Source organism: Rattus norvegicus, chromosome 4 (assembly GCF_021556685.1).
Source record: "Rattus norvegicus strain SHRSP/BbbUtx chromosome 4, alternate assembly SHRSP_T2T, whole genome shotgun sequence".
Lineage (NCBI taxonomy): Eukaryota > Metazoa > Chordata > Mammalia > Rodentia > Muridae > Rattus > Rattus norvegicus.
In genome coordinates, this window is record NC_141537.1 from 84,919,901 (window position 1) to 84,929,738 (window position 9,838).

Here is a 9,838-nt window from a genome sequence, read left to right on the forward strand (position 1 = left end):
CACTGAGCTGTGCGTTATGGCCTTCTACAACTACCAGAGATCTGGGGAAGCTGGATTATGGGAACAAGACCAATAAGGTTACTGCTCTTGGTGGTGAGTGAGCAATGCCATCAGTGGAGACAGACACATTCATGCCTTTCCGCAGTGTCAGAACTCATTGACTGGCACTAGACTCATAAGCTGCATCGGCTTTACTTCATGGAATGCTTCGGGCTTCACGTTCAGTCTTGACTTTGACAGTTCCAACTTCTGTATCAATTCCAGTTTTACTGATACCTATAATTCTCAAATCACACATACCTTCACACAATTTTATATATAGGTTACAGGAGGATATTGGCGTTAAAGTGACAGTGCAGAGTTGATGCAAAAGGGCAATCTAGAGAGACTCAACACAACTTGGAGAGGCAATTTTATTTGGCTCACAGGATAAAATCTATCACTGAGGAGAAGCCAAGGCAAGAGCTTAGTACAGGTTTTTGAAGTATTTCCTTATGATTCTTTGCCTTTCCTTGGTGTCTGTTATAATGTCTCCCCTTTTCATCTTTTTTTGGATCTTCTCTCTGTGTCTTTTCATTAATTTGAATAAGAGTTTGTCTATCTCATTGTTATTCTCAAAGAACCAACTCTTTGTTTCATTGATTCTTTTGTTCTATTCCACTGATTTCAGCCCTGAGTTTGATTACTTCTTTTTGTGTTGTTGTAAAAAAATAATAAAAATAAAAAAATAAAACGGTAAATGTTTTTCTCTGGGTGTTTTACCCTGCTTGGGTTCCACACCTCAGTGCCCCAGATATCTGCTGGATATCTTGGCGGAAACACAGCCCAGCCACACACTTTCTTACACTGAGACTCTTACATATAAAAATACACCACACAATAATCTTTGATCCAATTGGTAAGATATAATTGCCCACTTAAACATACAAAGCCCGGTACCATCTATCCCTTGCACCTTTTATTTACCAAGTCTCCAGCTTCTCCTTCTCCCACAACGACTCCTTGCTTCTCCTCTCTCTCTCTCTTTTCTTTACTCACTCTCCCAAATATATCAACTCTTTTATGCTTTAGTTTCTCTTTCTCTTACAACGACTCCTAGCTTCTCCCCTCTCTCCATCTCCTGTCTCTTCTAATTCTCCTCAGTTCCCCATCCTGTCTCTAAACTGTCTTTACTCACTCTCCCAAATATATCAACCCTTTCATGCTTTAGTTTCTCTTTCTCTTACAACGACTCCTAGCTTCTCCCCTCTCTCCATCTCCTGTCTCCTCTAACTCTTCTCAGTTCCCCATCCTGTCTCTCAACCGTTCCCTTCTCCTCCTAGCTTCCTTCTCCTCCCCTCACACTCTCAACTGTTCCATCCTCCCCCTCCTGCTCAGGTTCCACTGGCTCAACTGTCGCCAACTGTCCTCTCTAACCCTATTCTCTGAATCTAATCCCCCTCTTGCTCCTGACTTTTCCCTCTGTCCAAATCTCACGCTCTTGCCTTTATTTAACAAATTCAGAGAGAATTTCAAGGCAAACCACAACATTTCCCCCTTTTTGTCCAGTTAAAAAACCTTTTCCCTATACATAGGTGAACTAAGCATTATTACCATTCTGCAATTTATAAAACCAACAATATGCTGATCACCCAGTCCATCAATTCTGTTCATTAACCATGTTATCTATATTATATCTTGGCAAGGCAAACCACAACATTTCCCCCTTTTTGTCCAGTTAAAAAACCTTTTCCCTATACATATGTGAGCTAAGTATTATTATTACCATTCTGCAATTTATAAAACCAACAATACACTCATCATCCAGTCCATCAATTTTGTTCATTAACCATGTCATCTATACTAAAAACTATACTTGACTATATCCTGGTTCTAGATCCTATGCTACCCTAAAACTACTCTAACAGATTTATCATCTTTCTCAATACTAAACCGTTTGGGTTGTCTATGAGACTACTAGTCTCCAACCACATCAGAAATCCAAGAATGATTAATATTACCTGAAAATATAGGAAGCACAAAACATGGCTTCCAAGCTTAGCCAATTTATAAAGACTGCTGATCACCTGGACAGTCCCCTTATTCCTTAATATGCCGGAGCATCAGTCTTCAGCCTTCTGGCCCAGGATCATCTGACAGACCTTAGCAATGCAGATTTTGAAGGGCTGATCACCCTGCCTCGGCAGAGATTATCAGTCGACTATTCTGCATAATTTGTCCCTTTCTGGACAGTGTCTTGTCTGTAGATGAATTGAAGCAATTTGCTCAGTGGCTGTGTTACCACGATTTGAGCAACTGCATTGATGCTCAATTTCTTCTTCGAGTCTAAGGGGTCCTGTCAGGGGCAGACAAGTCTCTAGTCAAATGATCTAGATGAAGAAATGTCCATAAACAGGTTATTCTTTGGATTTCTGATGCCCTTGAAGATTTCCTATCTACATAGGCGTTTCTGACCTGTTAAGCATAGAATACCGTTGGCCCTCTCTAATTGAAGTATTTACAAAACCCATCTAAACTGACTTAGAACCATGACTTAGGTTCTGACCTTTAGCTGGTACTGGTTAATCAACTAAAATTAATGTATAATAGCAGTTATAGGACTGGGTCTAAGACTTGTATTCTTAGATGCATAGTGGAGGCACAATGCCCATGTTAAAGTAGCAATATTAATCTCAATTATAAATCAACAAGAAAGTATACCAATGAAAACCTCGCATTTGTGTAAAATGCATTCTATACCATTGAAAAGATTGCAGCTTCAACTTTGTATCAATTACAAACATTTCTATCAATGTAAAATATAGCTGTAAAATTTTTGTTTAAGAGTAAGTTTGCCAATCTATCCCTGTTTGCCCACCTCTCCAACTTCTATGTATTACTATATCTAAGAAGGATACAAAAAAGGGAAGGAAAAGTAGCAATCCCTGAGTTTACATTCTCTAGTTCCCCCTGCCCAAAGCTACATTTGTATAGTATCCCTTAAAAGAAAACATATCCACAGTTCTTAGAATAACCAGAACCTTCCACCCCAACATAAGGAACGGGGACGATGATCTTCCTCGTCTGCTTCCAGGCGGATTGGGGCGAAGAATTCCCTTCTGGGGCCCAAGGGGAATTAGGAAGAGTTGGCTTTGTCCAAGTAGAGCTAGCCAGGATTTGCCTGCCAGTCACTCTGTGCTGAGAAAGTTCATCGATTAGCTGACCTCTTGACTATGACAGTCTGAAGGGCTGGATAAACAAGATGGCCACTCTGGGAAAGTTCTGAAAGCAAGCCTTTAAATGAAGCAGCTTCAGTGTCATTGAGGGGAATCAAACACGAAGGTCCCGGAATCCCAGCATCCCAGAGTGTGGATCATTTCAGGGCTGTCTTTCTCTTCTTTCATCCTGCAGCACACAAGACTTACAAGCATCAGATAGTTCTGTAAGCGCATCCACATGGTGCACAGCTTAGTTAATAAAGGTCAACAAAGGAAGGTGACTGCCTTTCTCCAGGTTAGTTTGATCATATAATCAAACCGTAACATAATTTTGTAATACATGCCATTTTACAGGATGCATGTAATAACAAGTTATGAGAAATTCGTACTCAAAATGTTACTGGCTGTTTATAGACATTTTAGTCTCAGCCAGTTCATACACGGAGACCTAAACATCCTCACATATACATTACCTATTTGTTGATCGTCTTAGTCTCCCTTTTCTTCTGTGTTGCCAAGGACTTCAGGAGGTCTCCCCTTGTCATGTCTGATCTTTATCAGCTAGGAAGGAACCCACAGCTTTTCTTCTCCTGTAGAAACATAGGCATAACCCCTTCCCCAGCGTAACACATTTCCCATTTTCCATTCTGACGTCAGAATATCCTTAATATAAGCAGGCTGGTTTAGTTCAGTAGTCTTTTCCACAATCCAATGTCTTTCAGCAGCTGTACTGTTTTGTTCATCAGCATTCAAAAAATTCAAGGTTAATAAAGCACTATGTAGCCTATCTCTGGGAGTTTTTGTTGACCCCTTTTGCCTGTTAAGCATCTCCTTTAGACTTCGATTAGATCTCTCCACAATCGCTTGTCCTGTAGGATTGTGTGGTATACCTGTAACATGTTTTATATTATAATAGTCAAAGAAGTGCTTAATCTTGTTAGAGATATATGCTGGACCATTGTCCGTTTTAATTTGTATGGGTATTCCCATTATAGCCATAACTTCTAACAAATGTGTAATTACAGAATTGGCCTTTTCTGATGCTAAGGCAGTTGCCCATTGAAATCCTGAATATGTATCTATAGTATGATGTATGTATTTCAGCTTACCAAACTCTGTAAAATGGAGAACATCCATTTGCCAAATTTCATTTCTTTGGATACCCTTAGGGTTAGTTCCTGTAGGCAATGGAGTTTGATTATATAACGAGCAAGTAGGACATTGCTTCACAATCTCCTTGGCTTGTTGCCAAGTGATAGAAAATTCTTTCTTTAAGCCTTTGCTGTTAACATGGTGTTTTTTATGGAATTCTGAAGCATCTAGTACACTTCCTATCAGTAGCTGGTCAATTTCATTATTACCTTGTGCCAGAGGGCCCGGCAGACCTGTATGGGATCTTATGTGTGTTATATATAGTGGGTAACTCCTATTTCTGATCTTTTGTTGTAGCTGAATAAATAGTGATGTCAATTCAGAATAATCCTGAATAAGTTCCGCAGTCTCTATGTGCAAAACAACGCTTTCTGCATATTGAGAGTCAGTTACTATATTAAGAGGCTCTTGAAAATCTGACAACACCATGAGTATTGCATACAGTTCAGATTTTTGAACTGACTTATAGGGACTCTCAGTCACCTTGCTTACATTTTCCGATTTATATCCTGCCTTTCCTGACTTACTGGCATCAGTGTAAAATGTAGGGGCTCCAGATATTGGAGTTCCCTTTATTATACGAGGGAGGATCCAGTTAGTTCGTTTTATGAACTGAAGTCGTTTGCTTTTAGGGTATTTGTTGTTAATGTCTCCTAAGAAGTTACTGCATGCTCTTTGCCAATGTTCATTTTGTACCCACAAAGAGTTAATTTCTGCATTAGTAAAATGTACCACAATTTCAGCCGGATCCATTCCAACTAATTGTCGAAGTCTCAATTTTCCTTTAAGTATCAATTCAGAGACCTTCTCAATGTAGGTTTTCAGTTTCTTACTCTGTTTATGTGCTAAAAATATCCATTCTAAGATATAATCTTCCCTTTGCATGAGAATTCCTGTAGGGGAATGAGTAGAGGGCAAGATGACTAATATGCAGGCCATCTTTGGATCAATACGATCTAGATGTGTGTCCTGCAATTTTCTTTCTACCAAAGCTAGCTCTTTCTCAGCCTCAGCTGATAGTTTCCTTGGGCTATTTAAATCTTTATCGCCTTGTAATGTTTGAAATAAATTGCTCAACTCTTGAGTGGTCAAGCCAATCACAGGCCTCAACCAGTTAATGTCTCCCAGTAGTTTCTGAAAATCATTAAGTGTCCTTAATTTATTTCTTTTGATTTGCACCTTTTGTGGCCTAATTCTTTGTACACTTATTTTATACCCTAGATAATTAATAGAATCCCCTCTCTGTATTTTCTCAGGGGCGATTCGTAATCCCCAGCATGGCAAGGTTTTTTTCACTTCATCAAACATTCTTTCCAGGATATTTATATCTGAATCAGACAATAAAATGTCATCCATGTAATGATAAACAATAGATTGGGGAAATTTTTTGCGAATTATCTCCAATGGCTGCTGTACAAAATATTGACACAAGGTAGGGCTATTTAACATTCCTTGTGGCAGGACTTTCCATTGATATCTTTTTATGGGGCGACCTCTATTAAGGGTAGGCACTGAAAAGGCAAACCTTTCCTTATCGCCTTCATGTAGAGGAACAGAGAAAAAACAATCTTTTAAGTCAATCACTATAATAGGCCACTCCTTAGGCAACAAAGAAGGCAGTGGGATCCCAGGCTGCATGGAACCCATCGGCTGAATAATCTTATTAATTGCTCTGAGATCTGTCAATACCCTCCATTTGCCAGACCGTTTTTTAATGACAAATACTGGAGAATTCCAAGGGCTGGTGGACTCCTCTATATGCTGAGCCTCCAGCTGCTCCTGGACTAGCTGTTCTAATGCCTGTAGTTTTTCTTTTGTCATAGACCACTGATCAATCCAGATGTGTTGGTCAGTCAGCCACCTTAGTGGCAAGGCTGTTGTTGTGTTAACAGCAGTGGCTCCTTGGGGTAGCACTAAATTGTCAGCCTCTGCTGTATCTTGCTTATGGACAGCTTGTACAGTCTCTATCTGTCCTTGATAACATTCCCTGACTAATTTAAAGTTTTTATTAGGAGTCTGATGAATTTCAGGGCTAGAACCTGAAACTGAGGGGATATTAATTTGAGTTTTCCACTGCTGTAGTAGATCTCTTCCCCATAAATTAATGGCTATATCAGCCACGTATGGCCTTAATTTTCCTACCTGACCTTCTGGTCCTATACATTTAAGCCACCTGATGCTTTGTTTTATTTGGGATAAAGTGCCAACACCTTGAAACTGCATATCCACTCCTTGAAGTGGCCAACTAATGGGCCAAGATTTTGGAGAGATGATGGTAACATCTGCTCCAGTGTCAACCATTCCTTCAATTTCGATATTGTCTACCAGTATTTTTAGTTTTGGCCTTTGGTCCTCTATAGACGTTAGCCAAAATATTCGTTTTTTGCTCCCCTTGAGGTTTTTGGAATTGTCCATAGGACTTCCCTCAGCCTCCTTTGGTCCTAGAGTATCTATTTTTGAAGTCTTGCTGTTTAATTGTTTTGAGGAGAACTCTCCCTGCCTGGTACTGGGGCCTGCAAGAGGCCCCCCTGGGAGTTTTTTGGCAGGATGCGGCCCCATCTGTCTGTTGTTGCTTTACACTCCCTAGTCAAATGTCCATTTCTGCCACATCTTTGACACATTCTAGGAGGCATAGTCCCCCTTTTGGTATTACTTTGGTTTTTATTACAGTAATATCTGAGATGGCCCTGCTCACCACAATTAAAACATTTGAAATCTTGGGTCATCTTTAGCTGTCCAGTGGCAGCTTCTCCTATCACAGTAGTATCAGGAGAACAAGATCCAACATCAGCTGTATATCTAATCCACTCATCTATTGGTGCGGACATTGCCTTTAGTGGTCTAATTACTTCCCTGCATTTGGTATTTGCATTTTCAAAGGCTAAAGACTCAATTATCGCCTTTCTTGCCGCTGAATCTGATACACTCCTTTCCACAGCTGAGGTAAGCCTTTGTAAAAAGTCAGGGAAGGTTTCTTTAGGACCTTGTATGACTTGAGTGAATGTTTCAAGTCTTTTCCCTGATTCTGCGACTTTATCCCAGGCCTTTAAGGCTGATAATCGACACCATGACAGAGTTTCTTCGTCATATATAGCCTGCACCTCTACTTCAGCAAAGCGGCCTTCACCAAGCAGTTGATCTGTGGAAATCTCTCTGCCCTTGGCTCTATTTTGTCTTGCTATCTCCCTCACTTCTTCTCTCCACCACGAAATCCATTGTAAATTTTCAGCAGGCTCTAGAATTGCTCTTACCATATCTTTCCAGTCTTGGGGGATTACTCTATTTTTAATAGCCCAAGAAATCAAGATTTGTTTTACAAATGGTGAATGCATTCCAAAATTAGTCACACTTTCCTTAAATTTCCTTAATTCTAACACATCCATGGGTTGCCATTCAAATTCTTCATAACCCTGTGGATGATCATCGTTTGGAGGCCTTTGTTGTACACTAACTGGATAGACTAAAGTTTGTTTCCTAATAACCTTAGGTTGGCTTTCCCTAATTTTATCTTCTGTCTCTACCTGAGTTTTTTCTTTAGTTGTAATTTTAAATTCCTCTCTTAAAGTCTGTACCCATGCTTCATATTTCTCTTTCTGTCTTTCCCCCTGTTCTTTGAGTTCCTGAATTTTCTGTTCAAGGTTTTGCTTCCACACTTTGAATTTTTCTTTATATTGTACTTCTAATAATTTGTTATCCATTATCTTTTGATTGATTAATTTTAAAAAGTTATTCTCTAAGTCTTGCTTCCAAACCTCATTACTTTCTCTCTGCTGTTCAGTATGATCTGTGAGCTGTTGTATGTTCTGTTCTAACATCCTTTCTAGTTCCTGTCTACCACTTTCATTTTCATCTTTCTGTCTCTTATTCTGATCTATAATTTTCTGTGTCTTTAATTCTAGTGTTCCTTCTAGGCTACATTGCCAAGATTTAATTTTCTCTTTCTGTTGTTCATGTTGTTCCATAATTACCTGTATCTTCTGTTCTAAGGCTAGAAATTTGCTATTTAGGGCCCTGTCTTTTGAGAAGATATAGTAGATCAGAAGAATGAATATTGCAATACTGGTAAATGATAAAGTGTCTTTTTCCTCAAAATTCACAACTGTCAGACCATTCAAAATATCATTCCATAAGGCCCAAAAGATATTCATTGTGTTTCTCATCTTTAAGTATCAAAAGCTATATATCTCTCTTACATCAAAGTAATACCTGATCTGAAGCCCCTTGTACCTTTTTCTCCCTCTGCTTCAGAATACGTGCAGTCCTCTCGATTCTTCGTAGACCCCTCAGACCCAGTCAATTCCCAATCCACCAGTACTCCTGCCTGGATCTCTATCAGAGGCCTATTCTGGGGTTGAGAGGGAAGTAAACTTCTATCTCAGGTTAGTTGAGTTCTAATGGATTAGTTGGGCGCCATATGTTGTTGTAAAAAATAATAAAAATAAAAAAATAAAAATGAAACGGTAAATGTTTTTCTCTGGGTGTTTTACCCTGCTTGGGTTCCACACCTCAGTGCCCCAGATATCTGCTGGATATCTTGGCGGAAACACAGCCCAGCCACACATTTTCTTACACTGAGACTCTTACATATAAAAATACACCACACAATAATCTTTGATCCAATTGGTAAGATATAATTGCCCACTTAAACATACAAAGCCCGGTACCATCTATCCCTTGCACCTTTTATTTACCAAGTCTCCAGCTTCTCCTTCTCCCACAACGACTCCTTGCTTCTCCTCTCTCTCTCTCTTTTCTTTACTCACTCTCCCAAATATATCAACTCTTTTATGCTTTAGTTTCGCTTTCTCTTACAACGACTCCTAGCTTCTCCCCTCTCTCCATCTCCTGTCTCTTCTAATTCTCCTCAGTTCCCCATCCTGTCTCTAAACTGTCTTTACTCACTCTCCCAAATATATCAACCCTTTCATGCTTTAGTTTCTCTTTCTCTTACAACGACTCCTAGCTTCTCCCCTCTCTCCATCTCCTGTCTCTTCTAACTCTTCTCAGTTCCCCATCCTGTCTCTAAACCGTTCCCTTCTCCTCCCCTCACACTCTCAACTGTTCCATCCTCCCCCTCCTGCTCAGGTTCCACTGGCTCAACTGTCGCCAACTGTCCTCTCTAACCCTATTCTCTGAATCTAATCCCCCTCTTGCTCCTGACTTTTCCCTCTGTCCAAATCTCACGCTCTTGCCTTTATTTAACAAATTCAGAGAAAATTTCAAGGCAAACCACAACATTTTTGGGTGTTATTTCTTCTTGTTGTTCTAGAGCTATCAGATATACCTTTAAATTGCTATTAGAGATATCTCTTAAGTGCAACTATTCATGGATTCTGAGTATGTATGATGCACACACACACACACACACACACACACACAGAGTACTGTGAACTTGCCTCTTAGAACTGCCTTTATTGTGTCTCTCAGGCTTGCATATGTTGTGTTTTCATTTTCATTCAATCTAAAAACATTAAATTAAATTTCCTTCT

General features: G+C 39.7%; 1 long non-coding RNA gene across 1 annotated transcript; it reads right to left on the minus strand.

Annotated features, from left to right (window-relative positions):
* Positions 1 to 552: 552 nt before the first annotated feature.
* LOC134486770 (uncharacterized) lies at positions 553 to 9,110 on the minus strand. The gene is made up of 3 exons (XR_015686616.1): positions 9,041 to 9,110; positions 3,671 to 4,087; positions 553 to 3,384 (listed from the first exon to the last, which is right to left on the minus strand). It is a non-coding gene; the product is annotated as an uncharacterized LOC134486770 (long non-coding RNA).
* Between the last annotated feature and the right edge of the window lie 728 nt (positions 9,111 to 9,838).